At 30.7% G+C, this 18,756-nt stretch overlaps 1 protein-coding gene across 1 annotated transcript in view; it reads left to right on the plus strand.

The window, feature by feature from the left end:
* The first annotated feature begins 6,272 nt into the window (after positions 1-6,272).
* The window catches only part of LOC108905654 (DNA damage-regulated autophagy modulator protein 2), a 44,263-nt gene continuing 31,779 nt past the window's right edge, over positions 6,273-18,756 (plus strand). Inside the window, exon 1 of the mRNA XM_018708608.1 lies at positions 6,273-6,330. The gene's annotated coding sequence lies outside the window, so the exon portion shown is untranslated. The remainder of the gene's footprint in view (positions 6,331-18,756) is intronic.

An 18,756-nucleotide genomic window follows, 5' to 3' on the forward strand; every position in this document is an offset into this window, starting at 1 on the left:
GGTCTGGCCTCTGGGCCCGAAAGTCGATTTCTGTCGATTCATTGTAGAATCTAGTGAGAAAATTTAACTTATTCTTTGGCAGATATCCTATACACAAATTTTCAAGATTCCTCGCCCATATGGTTCAAATGAAAGTTTATCTTTATAACCCGTAGGTAGATATTTCTTAAAAATTCCAAATGCAATTGGTAGTAAAAAAATATTTGAATTTGAATTGTGGCACATAAATATTTATTATAATCAGTTACGAGTAATCAAGAGGTAGGTATTTGCTTTATTAATAATGTTTTTTTTTATTTTAGAGTATAATTTATATATATCTAACTGAAGTGCTGGGGCAAAAGAAAATAATAAAACTAAGAATAGCGCTATCTGTCATATCTGCTGCGAGTTTCTTGATGTTTTTTGTATGTGCAGTAATGTCTTTTTCTCAAAAGAAAATTAGTGGTAAGTAAACGAGCTTTTAGTTATTTTAACCATGGGTATATGTTACTAAAAATTTTGCCTTATGCGCAGTACCTCCCGTACAAAGAATGTCAGGCAAACATTTTTGTTCCCTATTTATGCGTCCTAAAGATACCACCGTGTAAAATTTCTACATGTTTAAAACACTTCACCAAACAGGTGACATGAGCTCTTGGACTATGAGCTGTTATTATCGTATAAGTCGCAGAATATGATAGCACCGAAAATGTCTCTTCGTAGGAATCAATTTAAAGGCTTTTGGTAAAAAAAACAGTAACATTATTTTAATCTGCTTTTTTTTAATATGCCATAGTACGATGTAATTGCCTAATTTTTTGTTCCACTTTGTTAATAAGTTATATTTTAGGTGGTTTTCTGCACTGGAAAAGAATGGATGGTGGCTATGAGTATCACAATATCAGTGTTATATCCGAATGGATCTGCGGTTCAACCACGATGATGTATTTGATGTTATTTACTGAAGAATTCAAGAAAATTGCTGTTCATGAACCCAATATTTTCACTAAAAACGATAATGCTAATGTTGAACCAATAAGTTATATCACAGAAGCACAATAATATTTCTTATACATCAATATGAATACGTTGGAGGGACAACTTAATTTGTATAAACAATAAATCAATTTACTTTTCATTCATTCATTTTTAAAGAATGTATTTATCAAATAATATATTAGGGCGTCTTTATCATGGCGCTTTTTTTAGTTTATTTTTATGTCTTAGACTTTTAATTAAATAACTTTTCATTAATACCCATCTCGATGTAGACCATGGACCTACGATATATTCACAATAATACCATCTTAGAAATATAATTAATAACTTATATTAAAACAAAAAGCAATTGCGTCAACAAAAAATATGCTAGAAATATAATGTTCTAGTATATTTGCTCAAATTTATATGTATGAATTTATAAATGGAATATAAAATACAAAAATTTCTTTTCTTCTTAGAAGTACTAGAAACAGTATCTATCCCCAATATGCCCTATATGCGCACTTTCCTCAATTTTTAATTAAAGAAAATACTAAATATTTCAATGTTCATTGGTCTTAAATTTATACCACACATTTTGCACCGGAAAAATTTCAAGTAAATTATTGAAATGCTTGAAATGGCTTAAAATGAATGGAATTCAGTCTGATTGGTTAGTAATACCAAATAAGTTTTTACTTTTTCGACATTCTGTCTTCTTCTAAAATGACTGATTGTCTAATTTTTCTAATTTTATTTCAAAGTACCAAATTAATGGTCATGATGTACGTATTGCAGTAATTTTAAAATTTTGTGCCAAAAATAGGTAGGTACTTATCCTCTTTTTATCGCAACTAAATTTTAAGATATATTGAAGATAAACTCATTACAGTTCTATGTAGATAATCAGGTAAATATGAGTTGATTAGTAGGAATTTGGAGATATCACCACCAAATCAAAATTTAACTGAACAATTATTTAGATAAGCAAATTAGCTATTTTTTTATTATAATGTATCATTTATCACTTTTTCGCCATGCCATCTACCTAATATTCAAAATCTTTAGTTACCTGGAATAATCATTTATGAGATTAAACTGTTTTTCCGCATTGAGTTCCAAATATTTTTAACTGTTCTGCAAACGTAAGGCAAAATTTAAACACCGTGGTCTTTATAAATTTAGCATGGAAAATATTACTACCCCTTGCTATACCCATTTATAGGAATTTGGTATACAGGCTGTCCCAGAATAACGTGTACAACAGAAGACCACAGATTCGTGGACTTAAAATAGGCAGATTTAGGTTAATTCACTTATATCCGAAATCGCTTCGTTTAGCCGCTAGATAGCCTCAAAGTTCGTGAAGTTTTATTGCATTTTGTAAATTACTCGAATATGTATTAATCAATTTTGATTATTTTTGGGGTGTGGACTTTTGCTTTCAATCTACAAATTATGGTGTTATACAGAGTGTTTTTTAAAACTCACAACTCCTACAAAATTGATGTATGGTGATAATAACCGTTCATAACCTTTTCCTCTTTCGGGCAATAATTTTTATTTGATAGGTGATACCATTTGGAAGTATTTGGGCCTCTTATAGAATTTTGATTAAATGAGTGACATATATCACAATACTTGCTAGTAGTCATGATTTTGTAGGTTGACTGTAATTTCAGTTTGATCTTTAAGTCATTGTATCTGCCAATTCTTAATGAGTGTTTACTTTGATAAGATATACCACACGTTACTTAATTTTTCGATATGGATACACACATACGACGAATTAGTTATTTACAACGTACCTAATTTTATTGAAATAATTCGTAAAAACAATCAAAGACAATAAAAAATGCTGGAGATAAAAGTAACACAGTTGAGGTTATTAAATTTATTATACAACTTATTATAAAAACTGTTCAAAATGACTACAACAAAAGTTAATGCGGAGAAGAAAGTTAAATGACACCTTTTGCAGTTCTTAGAAACTATTTTTTTAAACATTTATGGTATTTTGGATATGCCTCCACAACTCTTCTTCCGTGTTAGATGTGAAGCATGTACTATTGTTTTCAGAGTGCCCCAAAGATAATAGTCGCAAGATGTTAAGTCTAGTGAACAGGCCAGTTAACAGAAACATTATACCTCTGCCGATTCATCGACGAGGGAATCTTTGGTTCAGATACTGCCGGACATTTACAGTGAAATGTGGTGGAGCGCCATCATGCATAAACCACATGTTAGCTCTGAGTAATGGCGGCACATTTTTCAATAACTCGGGTTTTGTAAAAATTCTAAATAAATTTCTCCATTCAGTCTATTGGGTAGAATAACAGAGCCCATAACATTGCTATAAATGATCCCAGACCAAACATTGATGCAAAGTTCATGCTGATAATGTTATCTTTCACTTTGTTGCATTTGGATTTTCTTGAGCATACACAAGTTCATTGTGAATATTTATTATCCCCCTTCTAGTAAAACAGAATTCGCAGGTACAATGATTTAGGCCCAAATTCATAGATCTCACTAAAGTTCCACTCACACTTATCTCATACTCAACTCACCCTAATCGTATTCATAAACAATTCTACTTCAATGAGTCACTTAAATCATACTCAAATTGTCCTCACAAATGAGTACTGGGTGAGTGACATATTAGTGATGTTTGACATTTGCTTAAATGTCCCTAATTTATTAATTTTGTGGTTTCATAATAGTATAGCAGTATATTTTACAAACAATTAAGTCAAGGTATTCAATAAAGGATATTCTATACGTGAACGATATATAAATTATAATTATTTTTTAAAAATTAGTTCTGTTACATACATACATATCCTGTAAGATCGAAGACAATTTTTGGGAATTTTTCAATTATGTTGAAGATGTTGATGGTTTTTTACCTGTACCTAGGTAAGTAACTAAAAGTGTTTACCTATTGTAATTAGCAGTAATACTAATATTTCCATTTTATTTTCAGAATTTTATTGAGAGATAATTCTAATCCTTTTGAAAGATACACTAACAGTGAATTGATACAACTTATTAGATTCTCAAGAGATACTATAGAAACTACAGTATTTCCAATGGTTTATCATAACATTAGAGGTGGTGATAATCGTGGACTACCAGTTCCCCCTGCATTAAAGTTGTATGTGGCATTGCGGTTTTTTCAACAGGGTCTTATCAGGTATTGATGACTCTTATTATTATTCATATCTTGATTTAAATGTAATTTAATTTCTTTTCAGCAAGTTTATGCTGATGTAGCCACAGTCAGTCAGTCCTCGGTCTGCAGAATTGTCCGAGAAATTAGCGAGGAAATTGCAAGAAGTTTACCAAGACTTATTAAATTTCCAGCCCACACGGAAATATTGAAACGACAATTTTTTGAAATTGCGGGGTTTCCTAGATAATTAATTAGACTTTAATTTGATCTTGATTATTTATTATTTAAATGTAACTTATTATGTACCTATATATTTTCAACATTCAAATTCAAAATAAAGAAAAATGTGACATTAGGTTTTCATTGATGTTATTATATTTTTGGTAATATTTGGGTAGCCAACTGTTCCCTTATCTAGTAATTTGTGGTTTGATGCACACTTAAGTTAGTCACTCATTTAGACACATTTATGAATATTAGAATTGAGAATGAGATGAGGGCACCCTAAGTTGAGTGGAGAATAAGTTTGATATGAGTGAAAGGTTAGTATAGATTTAGGGAAGTCTCTGAATTTGGCCCTTAAAGATCAAACTGAAATTACAGTGAATCTACAAAATCAGAGCCTACTGGCACTTTGTTAAATATTGTAGTATGGGTGGCAAGATAATGTATATTTTTAAAAAATATTTTTTGTACCCAAACCGCTCATTTAATCAAAATTTTACAGGAGGCCGAAAAACTTCCAAATGATATCACCTATCAAATAAAAAATAGTTGTCATTATTGCCCGAAAGAGGAAAAAGTTATGAACGTATATTCTCACCATACATCAATTTTGTAGGATTTGTAAGTTTTAAAAAACACAGCAAATAGGATTAACATGAATCATACCAGGCACATATAGTTCTTTTCATATATATTGTAGAAATAAAAAACTCTTTTATATTGCCGATAACGACAAAAACGGGGTCGTAAATACTTGTCTGCCTAGCAGAACAGGGTCGTATTTAGGCAAACTTTACAGAATATAATATTTAAGTCTCCCTTCAAACAATTCACAACAGGCACTACTACACAATGGTTATAAATTGAAGACAATTGTAGTGAATTACAAAAGTTATCCAATAAAAAACTTGTAATAAAATAAAAATCACTACTCAAAACTATTCTAAGAAATAAGAATGACGCATTGCAGCACCAACTCCTGCCCTGTACCGCGCAAACTGTCAGAAATTTAAAGTAATAAGTGCACCGTGTCTAATTGTTGATTGTCTCTGTCTCATATTAGGAATTTGAGAACAACGTACGTCTTAGAGACATGTGCAGAATCTGTTCTGTTGCCAACCCAGCTGTGTTGCCAAATATTTTGGCGAGTTAGTATTGTACTAAAAATAAACAACATACATTGCAAAAATGAAGTGAATAATGCAATTATTATTTAAATAAATGTATGCAAATTCAGCATATTCTTATATTTTCAGAACATAACTTAATATTTTAAACGTAAATATCTGAATAAATTAATTTAATTCAATTTATCAATTATTCATTTAGGGAATATTATTACATATCGGCAACACAGGGCCCACGTCCGGCGATTCAAGATCCCGCCTATCTAGGATAAAGCGGAGCAACCTTTAAATTGAATACCTGACTTAATATGTAATTATTGATTAATATCACTTTATTTCTCATTAATTTTGTATTCAATTTATCTAGATGAGTATTCCTGATAAGAGCATTATGATTTGTGAAATAAATTAGCTGTTATAATATTTATTTTCTACGGACATTTAAAAATTGTCTTGCCCTACTCTCCCCCTACCACACTTACCGGCAGATAATTTTTTTATGTCTACTATAAGTATGAAAAGAACTGTACCTATTTTTAAAATGTGATTGGTGGTAGGTGATATTTTATTTATTAGCTACGCTACTGACCACTGAGCGTACAATGCAAACGATTGCTATCTTGTTCTACTGCATATTGATAAAGCAAAATGATATAATCTAATACCAGTTACTGTAGTATTAAGAAATTTGATAAAAGTCATCGATAAAAAAAATTTTAAATTATCGCAACATTGAATCTAGTTTAGTCTCCCATTTGATTTAGTAATGTAATTATTATGCAATAGAATTAAATATTTGTTGTTAGTGTTTTTAGATTCCTTTACTCATAATTAGGCCAGGTAAATATTTGTTATTCTTATTGACATAATTTTTGTAGTACATTGTTTTTTGCATTAATGAATTTTAAAAACTTTTCAACTATATTGTTATCAATCTTGTAAATAATAATATCAAAGAAATCAAAATTATTATTATTCGCATATTGTAAATATTTTTATGTAAATTATTATTTAATTAAAGTATTAAATTAATGAAAAAATGTAATTAATATCTGACTTAAATAGACTATATTTCGGATTTGCAGAAATTCAAATATCTATGGGCAAAGACAGAAATATTCTTTTTTCTTTTCATTTTTAAAAATTTAAATGCCTATAAATATTAATAAAACATTTAAATTTGTACATTAATGGCAATCATTTAATTATGTATAACTAATTATACGTTTAACAATTTAATTACTAATATTTAGTAATATATATTGTGTGTTATAATCAATCGATTAATAAATTAATGTTCGAAATAGTTTAGAGATTACTAATTACCAATACCAGTATTTTAAATTTTATATTGAAATTTATCCCTAGGTGGTCCAAATGGAACGCAAGATTTCATATGAGGAAAAAATATTTTATTAATTAAAAAGTTGACAAAGTTTTTACATGTTTTTAGAGGGTAGACATTGCTATTAAATATGAAAGAAGATATCGGACAGATATCCTCCGCGACTCATTTGGTATAGTCGACTTCTTTTAAGAAAATTATATATAACGCTTTCGAACACCTGCTGCCGAATTTCTTTGATAACTCCGAATTTCTGCCTTCAATTCAGGAATGGTATTCATTTGAGCAGAATAAACTTTGGACTTTACGAGCCCCCCCCCAGAAAAAAGTAACATGGCGGCGTAAGATCGCATGGTTTTGGTGGCCAAGTCACTTCATTGTTACGTGGTATGAGTCATCAATTAAATTTCTGCCGTAACAAGTGGATACTTTCATGCGACGTGTGGCAGGTGGCACCATCCTGCTGTAACCACATGACATCCAAATCCATGCCATCCAAATGAAGCCACAAAAAGTTCAATAGCATGTCTGGATATCGTTCTCCATTGACAGTCACTGCGTTTCCAGCTTTATTAAAAAAAAAAACGAACGAATATCACCGTCTACTTTTTGATTCTCCAACATCCAATCAACGAATATCCAGCGTATGTCGTCTGGTTTCAGTTCATGGGTTAGCTGAGTCTTGATGGATGCAGATGCAGATCTTTTGATAAAATCCGCTGCATTGTGCTTTTTAAAATGTTCACTTGCAGTAAACGACAACGAACTGGGGTTACGGGAATTTCCGCCACACTATCACTTACCGCAACAATATTTTCGGCTGAACGGCCGCTACAAGGTCAGACTGTTTTTTATTCCTGCAACCGAACCTATTTATTCAGATTTGGCAACTATTCTTTTCACAAATGTTTCATTCGGGGCGTTCATTCTACCAAAAATTCCACATAATTTACGCATAGTCTCAGCTACACACACTCCGTACTTGTAATTAATTTTCACAATCTTCACTCGCTTATTCGTAGTATAGCGCTCAATTTTGTCTAGCCGCAACGTGTTTACAACATGTGACCCTGCATAATGCTGTCAACTCTTCGTAATGAAAATAGCCCATAATTCAAATACTGCATTACTTTTGGGACACCCTTTATAATGATTGTGACAAGTAAAAGATGATTTATGTTTGAAATGTTCAAAAACAAAGGCCACTGAAAACTTTTTTTGGTTTAACACAATTTAAGATAGTTAGTGATTAAAATTGACTAGATCTTCACTAATTGCCAACCTAAATTATGACCCGTTAATATTCTATAACGCCCTATACAATATTGCAAATTTTCTATACTTCTTGTTTTTTATTCCTTATTGTCGAAGACAAGAGTAAACAGATAATAAATTTATTTCATTAAAAATGAGTTAAAATGCCAGCAGACAGATTTATCTTAATAAGATAGACTACAGACCCGTGTCAAAAATTGATGGGTCATTTGAATCACCAGGAGACCTATTTAGAAAGATACAAGGGCATAAAATAATAAGATTCAGCACTATGCCGTCACTTGTAAGCTGTCCAACTGAGTGCAGGTGAGAATTCAAAAGCACAGGTAGAGGGAGTAAATGTTGGTCATATATTTTTGTACGGCATTCTTACCATCGATAGATCCATGAAAAATAATAAGAAAACACGTAGTGCCGTACAAAAATAGTGCGCTACAAAGTCGGAAAAAGTTTTGATTTTCTGGCGATTTTCAGGATAAATTTGGTCATTTGATCCTGTACGGCATCGGTTCCACACAATTTCAATACCTCTTCTAATCCATTATTCCGCAACGCCGTACAAAAATCATGGGACAAAGGAGAAAAATCGAGGGTTGCAATCCCCAATTTTTGACACGGGCCTGTAGTCTAAGACGCTTACAACTAAAATTCTGAATTAACTTGTTTGGTTTGAACAATCAAGCTCTTATATTTTATTGGAAAAGACAAAGTACACTTCTACAAACATACAAACCCCAGCAATTTCTAAATGAATTGTGATACCTGATTGAAATTATCTATTTCAAAAATATTTTTCATGTATACAAGGTGAATCAAACGATCACCATGATATCTGGAAAGCAGTAGGTACACATTGTCGATTAATTTACAAAAATTTTATTAAAACTTCTTTTTTTGTAGTAACTTCATAACTATAAATATTAGAACTTTTAAAATTTTGACTATTACGTAATTAACATCTATCGAACGGTTGCCTTTGGTAGATGATGATTGTGAATTGCGGTGGAAGAAGGATAAAAATTTTTAAATAAAACATTGCTTTTGGCAAAATTCATAAAATATATTTTCAGGTTCAAATAACAAAAAAAAGTCTGTAGGTAGACAAAATGTTAATACTATTTAAAATATTAATTTTTTAACTGTTTAGGGTAGATACATGATCAAAACTTTTGTTTTTAGTTATACTTGTTTATAGTAAATTATTTTCTAAGGTTAAGATGTTGCATCGATCAACAGTTTGAGAGTAGATATTTCCTTGACTTATATTATATACAATTAACCTTATGTTCTGTTTCTGTTTTAATTTGTATGTCACGACATTGCTTAATTCTCGTTTTTGTAGTAATTTATTATAGTTAAAAGAATGGAATAACCATCACTTATATTTCGTTGAAATTGTGTTGAACTGATTTTGTACATGTATTATGATGACGCAGGATAAATCCAAATTAAATACACAATTATTCTTCATTGCACGTCAGCTGTTGATGTTTATACCTTTAAGACATCTATTAATGGAGCGGAGCAAAAAAAACGGGGAAATCCCACTTTTCAGTATAAGATGTATTTAAAAAATTAACCATAGCCATATATAACAAAATATAACAGAATATGAACAAATGTTTAAGAATCAAAGTAAGCGGCGCGTCATCAAAGTGTATTTTTTATCAGATTTTTTATTAATGATGAAATAATTAAACAAATTTTTGATTTTAATATAATATCCTCCCAATAGCAGTGGCGTGGATACGGGTAGTTCCAGGGATGTAACTGAAGGACAAATATTCTTAAACATCCTAAGGCTTTGCAAACCCCAAAGGATAATACAAAAAATGGTATACTAGTTGAAAATCTCTGGGATACACATACTTCGAGAAAAACGAAGGTGAAGCTTGTTGTTCACATAAAAAGGCAAATGTAAATTTAAATATATAAAACAGTGTGTTACTATGGTATCATTATAATTTGACAACATAAATATGAATTCACAAGATCTAAAACAATGAAATTGTAAATATCTTTATTAATTTAAAACAAATTAAAATTATTGTCCAAGAGAAGGTAGGAAAAGAAGGATCTTGCTATTGATGCTACTGAATCTGATGGAGTACTAATAAATAATTAATATGACACTGCACATCTGTTTTCAGAGTTCTATGCAAAAAAACGCAAAATATGTGCTAAGTGGGCATTTTAAAATTGGCAATATATAACATTAAACTAACATTTTGCAGCAATAAATGTTAATATATAACAAATTTTGATACCTACAATATTGATATCTTTTCAAGTAAATTCATTTAATCTAGTTTGCTTGGTACAATTATTCACAACCAGGATGAATACCAATAAAAACACGTAACGATCTGGATATGTGGCAGAACAAATTCAACTAATCTAAAGACGTAAAACGCACATATGTAACGAAATCTTAATATACATGTCAGTAGGTATAGCGTCGGTTTAGACTGGGAAAATTTCGGGGACCGTGGGAAAGTCGGGGCCCTTTGTCGGCGTCCTTTGGTCCTTTGTCGGCGTCCTTTGTCGGCATAGATCAAAGGTTGGCGCCGCATAGGTGTTAATTGGATTTATACAGGTGTGTCCTTGGTGAATATACAGGGGGTCCCAGNGTAAATTTAAATATATAAAACAGTGTGTTACTATGGTATCATTATAATTTGACAACGTAAATATGAATTCACAAGATATAAAACAATGAAATTGTAAATAGCTTTATTAATTTAAAACAAATTAAAATTATTGTCCAAGGGAAGGTAGGAAAAGAAGGATCTTGCTATTGATGCTACTGAATCTGATGGAGTACTAATAAATAATTAATAGGACACTGCACATCTGTTTTCAGAATTCTATGTAAAAAACGCAAAATATGTGCTAAGTGGGCATTTTAAAATTGGCAATATATAACATTAAACTAACATTTTGCAGCAATAAATGTTAATATATAAGAAATTTTGATACCTACAATATTGATATCTTTTCAAGTAAATTCATTTAATCTAGTTTGCTTGGTACAATTATTCACAACCAGGATGAATACCAATAAAAACACGTAATGTATCTGGATATGTAGCAGAACAAATTTAACTAATCTAAAGACGTAAAACGCACATATGTAACGAGAAAATCTTAATATACATGTCAATGCGGTTAATTCCAAGAAAGTGACATAGTAACTTGTAACTCTATCATGAAATATCGTACGAACTGTATTATGTCATTCAAAACTTTTTTTAAAGATGGATGTCACATATATTGGATTACCTATTCGTTATGTCTGTATTTCTCAAAAATTGCTTAGGATCTAAGGAAAAAAGTTTTTGATGCTAAAGAAATATATTTTTCTAAGGTTTGGATATTATATGAATATATCAAGTGACATATCATACCCCTAAAAGTTACAGCTCCTTTGAAATGAGACAAATATCATGTTTTTTTGTCACCTTTTCACTATATTAATATATTTGCCGCTCTGGTTTCTCGTTTATTTTTTTTTTTTAGTAACTAGAAACAAAAAATATTTAGTAATATTTTTATTTGTCAAATTTCAGCGTGAGTAGAAAAATAGAAGTAGAAAGTTCAAACATACTTGGATGAAATATTTTAAGTAGGTATTGTTTTAATAGTCCTAGTCATTTTAATTTTGATCTCTAGTCATCAGTAAATTGTGGTGCGTAATCTAAGTAAGCTATATATCTATTTGTTTGCTTATTGTAAAAAATAACCAGCTAGTAGTAAATATTTATATTATTAACTATTATGCTAATAAAAAACAACAATAACGTTGTTGTTATATGATTTACACATATACATAACAGTTTAGTAATGCAAATAATTAAAGTAAGCGAGAATAACACAAGCCTTAAGTGTACAAAAGATGCCTCAATATTGGAAGTGGGTATCATTTTTTACTCGAAAATTAATATATTATATATTTTACAAGTTCTACAATAGTTTCTATCTAAACTATATGATCCGATATATTCTACTTATGACGGAAATCACATAAAACTTACCTTTAAAAATGTTTTGTCTTCAACAGATACAATGAATTTTACTAATATTAATTAAATGAAATGGCTTCAGACTTTAAGAAATTTAAGGCAAAACACTCTGCCAGATCTGATGGTGTATCATGTTATACTTTTAAAGACTGTTTATGTAGTGTATACATTGTTAATAATATTTCAGAATGTGAATTGATTCCCTTTTTATAAAAGCGATGATCGTAATGTGACAAATTATAGACCTGTAACAGTTCTTAACTGTATAGCAAAGCTTTATGAATGAAAAGATGTTTTACATTAAGAAAAATATATCAGTCAAGAATAGCATGGGTTCTGTAAGATGCGATCTGTAGAAACAAATTTGGTTACATTTGTTAATAAAATAACTTTATCTTTTGAGGAAAGATTTTCCGAAAGTAGGTATTTGATAAAGTGATCATGATATTCAACTTGTGGAATTGGTTTCTTATGGTATAAGTGATAGAACATTATATTTATTTATTTCATATACCTATTCAACAAAAAAATCAATAATATGATTATGAATCGTACCTATTTGTTTTTGGCAAAATCTGGGAACCAATCTTGTCCCCTTTTCATTTTTGATCTACATAAATGATCTTCCACCATTAATTTCTTCGGTGTCCCCTTTATGCAGATGATTTAAAGATTTATAAAAAAGTTAAAAAATAAATCACCCTTTAATTTAGATAAATGTAGAATATTTTCTTGCAAGAATTGTAAAAATCCTTCATTTTTCCATGTAATACCAATAATATAGTTTTGTATTGGTGCTGTGAGTTAAAAAATCTCGGTATAATTTTTCACCAATATTTTGGTATTAGAATCTATTGCAGTCATTCGTTCTATAAGCTATAATTTAGTAATGTGTAGAGATCAAAATCAGAATGATAGGACACGAGGTTACTATTCAAAAAACACGTTAAATATTTCAATGTCATGTAAATAGTTCGACGTGTATGTTTTAGTAAGTATTAGATATTTCATTTTAATCAAAAATTAACAGACAGCGAAATTTTTGCAAGACATAAGAAGTTTCTAAATGTATAGTGCAGTTTATATTAAACTCTTGTAGAGCACCTAAAAACGGCAAATACAGATTCACAACTTATCCAAAAAAATTTGGGAATAGATGCAGCATGAGAAATGGAATCAATATCGTAAAAAAAATTTTGTAAAATCCTTATAGTGTCCGAGAAAAAAAATATTGAAGTTATAGTACATTCAACCACTACATAGCTGGATAACTGTAGTCTCTAGAGTCATTCGCCACGAGGCCTCAGCGACTCCGAATACTGAATTCGGATTTTGCAATCGTCGTTGCGATATTTACTTGCTATCTGTGGTGTTTACAACAGGTTTTTAGTAGTTAGTGTCAAAAATGGTTTGCGTGTACTCGGAGTTGATGGATATCGTTTTAATTTATGGTGAAGCATTTGTGTTATGGTGAAACAAGACAACATTTGTGTTAGTTCGTAGAAACTGAGTACAACAGACCCAAATGTGTTTGCACATTGGTGGATAAAATTTTGAACAATTGTTGTAACATCGGGTATGTCAAATGATTTTATTATTTCAAAACACAAATTAATTTTATTAATTAATAAAGGCAAATGCAGTTGAATTTGCCGATATAAAATAGGTGCGATAAAATTCTATTTATATATTTCTTTCCTTGCGAAAGTTTTTGTGTGTTTTTATCACACAGCCATGCCGGTCGCATTGTGCGAAGTCAGGTTTTACAGTGGACCAGTTTCCAGTGCCGTACAGAAGTGTATTTTTAAATCATTTTCGAACTGCCCTTTTTGATTTTTTCTTTACAAAATTGTATTTGTAAGGGTCCCCTGTACATCCAGAAATTTTTTTTTGGATAAGCTCTGAATCACCCTGTATATTAACACGTTCGCGACGGTACGATAATGGGAAATCCACTATATAGGACGCATTTTTTTTTAATAGTTGTTTATTTGAACCTATTTTTGTGTCAATAAAAGGTAATTTTTTCAGTAATAATGTTTTTTTTTATTCCGATCAAGATTTTGAAAGTGACCCACTGGTGGGTCACGACGTCCCCTGGTAATAATTTTACCTATGGGCCGTCGTGACCCACCCGTGGACACGGGTTATTTTTGAGTTATTACTTGGAACTTGCGTTGTAAATTCTTGGGTAATATATAACTGCCACAGTGGTAAACAAAATATGGACATGCTCCGCTTTCGGGAAAAAATAATTGAAGGGCTATTACAATTAGACACCCCCAATGTCACCTACCAAGAAGAAGGTGAGGAAGACGTACAGGTTAATGAAAATGAGAATCACACTAAGAAGAGAAAACGAGAAAAGAGCAGACAGACATTTTTATTACGTCTAAACAAGTTTTCAATAAAAAAGTTAACTTTGTTCAAAATGCCCTTGTTTTAAGTATTTAATTCCCTCTGATCCCCAAACGATTTTGTATGTGTAATGATATACATTTCAGGTAGCCGTAACTTCATTGTGAAAAGCATTCAAAACAAACGTACATTTTAAAATGCCATTCGGATTATCCCACATCGTGACCCACCGGTGGACACGCACGTCCATTAGTAAAATGCTGTGTGACCCACCGGTGGGTCACGACGCCGCGAACGTGTTAATGTAGTAGTACTTCAGAACTATGACTTCCCAAAATTCATTTTCCTATCTATACCTGTTTTTGAGAATATTAGAAATAAAATCTTTATGTAAAACAGCTTGCATAACAATGGACAAGGACATCGCCATTTCATTTTTCCAACCATTTCTGAGACGTACCATAGAATGAACGTCACAAAAAATTGCTTTCCTGGAAATTGATATTACTATCATTAACTATGGGTATTAAAATAACTAAAAGCTGTACCTAAAGTAGGCACTTCCAAAGAATACATGCTAGTAATTATAAGCAGTTAACCCTGAAGTTTAATGAATATATATTTCCTATACAGGGTGTGCCATTTAACACTTCGACTGCAATATCTCCGAAATGAGGAAATTTATTTTGGTTCCGGAAACTGGGGTTGTTAGGTCCCTCGAATAGCTTCAAATTGCAGTTAGGATTGTTATGTCAAATCTTTCTGTATAGAAGGCGTGGCGATAGTAAAAAATGTTTTGATTCCTAGAACGTGGAGATGCGGTCCATCTGTCCGTCAAATTTTGAGTAATTTTTGTAATATAAAGTTTTCCCCAATATTTACTTGTTTTCGAAACATGTCGACAAAATAAAATGTATGATATAACAGGAAAGCATTATTTTATTTAAACCAAACTGAGAGAAAATATTATTTTAAAATATTGTTATAATGGGTTTATTCACATCACATACTAACTAACAAACAATAAATTATAAAAAAAACAAATGATTAACTACAGAAAACGACGAACCGTATTTTATCAAATATTAAAAAATTCAGTGATAGGTGGCTCATATCACTTATTTAAAATAAAACATGTATGACAGATAACACATGTTAGTTTTCCAATAATTACAGGTTTACCAGCATGCGTTTTTCATTTTACCTATACTAGTCATTAAAATATTTTTACATAATGAAGTTAAATTAGATAATAGTATTAATATTTGGCGAAGCTCAACGAAATGCTGCTACACGACGCGACGGTTATATGCTATACGTTTATGCCAAAATTTACTAAATTACGGTAATGATATCGAATTAAAACTGTTAGGAATGATGAGAATACAGCTCAAGTGTTACAAATTATTAATAATAATCCTAAGACTTCCCTAAAGCAACTTCAGGACGAGACTAATATTTCTACGACATCTTGCCGCAAAATATTCAAAGACAATCACTATTTCCCCTATAAAATTCACCTCGTCCAACATTTAAGAGCTCGTGGTAAGCAACGGAGATTAAATTTTATAGCTCAATTATCAGTGCTCTATGAAGAAATAATTTACTTAATAATATCTTATAGAGTGATGAAAATAGATATCACAATAATGGTACGGTAATACGTCACAACTGCAGCTATTGGTCTGACAATAATCCAAGAGTAATGCACCAAACCCGAAATCTAAGTTTTTTCTGTACATGTTTGGTGCGGAATGGCTATTTAATTGTGTCACTTTGCCACGGAACATTAACAGGCAACCGTTATTTACATTTTCTAAGAAAGGAACTAAAAAATTTATTGAATAATATTGCCCTTCAACATAGGGTAAATGATTTATGGTTTATTTACTAATGCTGTGCAAGAATACTTAAATCAGGGGTTTCCGGAAAGGTGGTTAGATACTAACGGAGTTATAAGGTGGCCGGCACGTTCACCACATTTGACCCCATTGGATTTTCTCCTATGGTGTCATTTAAAGAACACTGTATATCAGGACCCTATAGAAGATATGGCAGATTTGTATAATAAAATTTATGCAGCTACTGCGGCTTTAAATCGTGACATTTTGTTAAAAGCCTGTAATGTCGAACTAACGAGAAGACTAACATTGTGTATTAATGCTGAAGGACGTAATTTTGAACATTTACTATAATATTTATTTTATCTTAATTCAATAACTACATCTACAGCTCCGTTATAATTTTAAATACTTTCTGTTACTTTTTTCTGTAGCAGATAATTTGTTTTTTTTTTTGTAATTTATTGTTTGTTAGTTAGTATGTGGTGTGAATAAAGTCATTATAACAATATTTTAAAAGAATATTTTGTCAGTGCGATTTAAATAAAATAATAGATTTTCCTGTTATATCATACATTGCATATTGAAGTCGACATATCTCGAAAACAAGTAAATATTGGGAAAAACTTTATATTACAAAAATTACTTTTCCACCTTCCAGGAATCAAAAAATTTTTAGTATCGCCGCGCCATCTATACAGTAAGATTTAAACTAACAATTCTAACTGCAATTTGAAACTATTCGAGGGACCTAACAACCCCAGTTTCCGGAACTAAAATAATTTTTTTTCATTTCATTTTAATTTAATAATAATTCATTTTATAAGGCTTATTTGTAATAGTAAACGTGATATGGTAAAGAGGCTCCCTAAAAAGGATTTGTTTCAAGACACCAATACTAGGTATGCATGTTCTAACATTAGTTCAGATTCTTTTCTAGATATTTACATTATATCGTATATCGGAACTTCACAATAAGAAAGTGCTCCTTGAAGGTATGAAAAATATATGGCGTATTTCACTAAAAAAAACCTTAATTAGGGTATATTTTGGCAAAACGATAATTATATCTCGAAAAGTAACGGACATAATAGAGGTGACACTTATTTATGGTGAGCCAATTTGTGATATGTACCTACATGTTTACAATTGACCTGAAACTTTCAAATATCTCGAAAAGTAAGCACTCTACCAAAAAATTTTTTATTATCAATAATTTCGTGGAGGAATACATTAGTGCCAAAATTAGTCTTCCTAACCCCTCCTTGTAGGTGGGACTGCGGATAATTTTGAAATAAGAGTGCTTATTTTTCGAAATATTTGAAAGTTTTAGGTTAAAAAAAAACACCATATATGGAAAGTGTAAAAATCATTTAACGATGGATCTCATGAAGGATCAGCGTTTATTTAATTTATTTATATAAATAAAAACATAAAGTTAACTTAATTAGCATATAATAGATGCAAATTAAAACAAAGACTATAAAATTCTTCGTTACGTCGGTCGTTACCACATGGATAATTTATATGTTTATACATATTACTAAAGATAGTAAAAATGCGCATCTTAAAGGAAGTTTGCAAAAGCCAAAATAGCTTTCAAAACGTGTTTCCACTTAATTATTCTTGGCAATAGAGTTAAAAAACGTGACATATATGTAATTAAATTATTACATTTTTAATTAAGTAAAACAAAAATCATTAACATGTATAGTATACATGGTGTTAGAAGTTTGACTGCCTTAATTTTAACAGACGATATAATACATTAAAATACACAGAAAAACCTCATATGACATGGGACCTAAACTCAACCATTTCCGAGAAAATTATTAAAATCTTCAACTTGATGTACAAAAGTTTGATTAATTAAGGAATAATGACATAACTGCGTACATAGAATACCTTAAAATACAATGTTTATCACTTTTTTGAAATTCTTTATACTTAATTCTAAAAAATAATTATCATTGTATTAAATTTAAAATTCGATAAAATTCATATCGAGCAATGTGACAACGGCGCGGCGGATAACACGAGGTACTCGCAATTCAGTTGGTATCTGGAATTGGACAGTGTCTGAGTGTTTTTTGCGTACCACTATTTCCTTTTCTTGAGGTATTTTCCAGCGAGTACGCGAAAATTAGATTCGAAGATGTCGTGCGTGCATCGAAAATAGTGGCGGACATTTTGAGCATATGTTGTAGTTTGTTTTGTACTTGTGCGTTCAAAAATTACTGAATTTTGCTTTTTGGTAAGTACCTAAATTATTTTTAATACGTATGATTATTTGGATGACGTGAATCGTTGGGTACTTTAATTACATATTTTTCAAATTCATAATTTGATTAAAAGTCAAGTTCCTGTTTTAAGAGATTCATAATTACGAAAATTCGAGCTAAAATTTAAGCACAACACTATCTTA

Source organism: Anoplophora glabripennis, unplaced genomic scaffold (assembly GCF_000390285.2).
Source record: "Anoplophora glabripennis isolate ALB-LARVAE unplaced genomic scaffold, Agla_2.0 scaffold156, whole genome shotgun sequence".
Taxonomy (NCBI): domain Eukaryota; kingdom Metazoa; phylum Arthropoda; class Insecta; order Coleoptera; family Cerambycidae; genus Anoplophora; species Anoplophora glabripennis.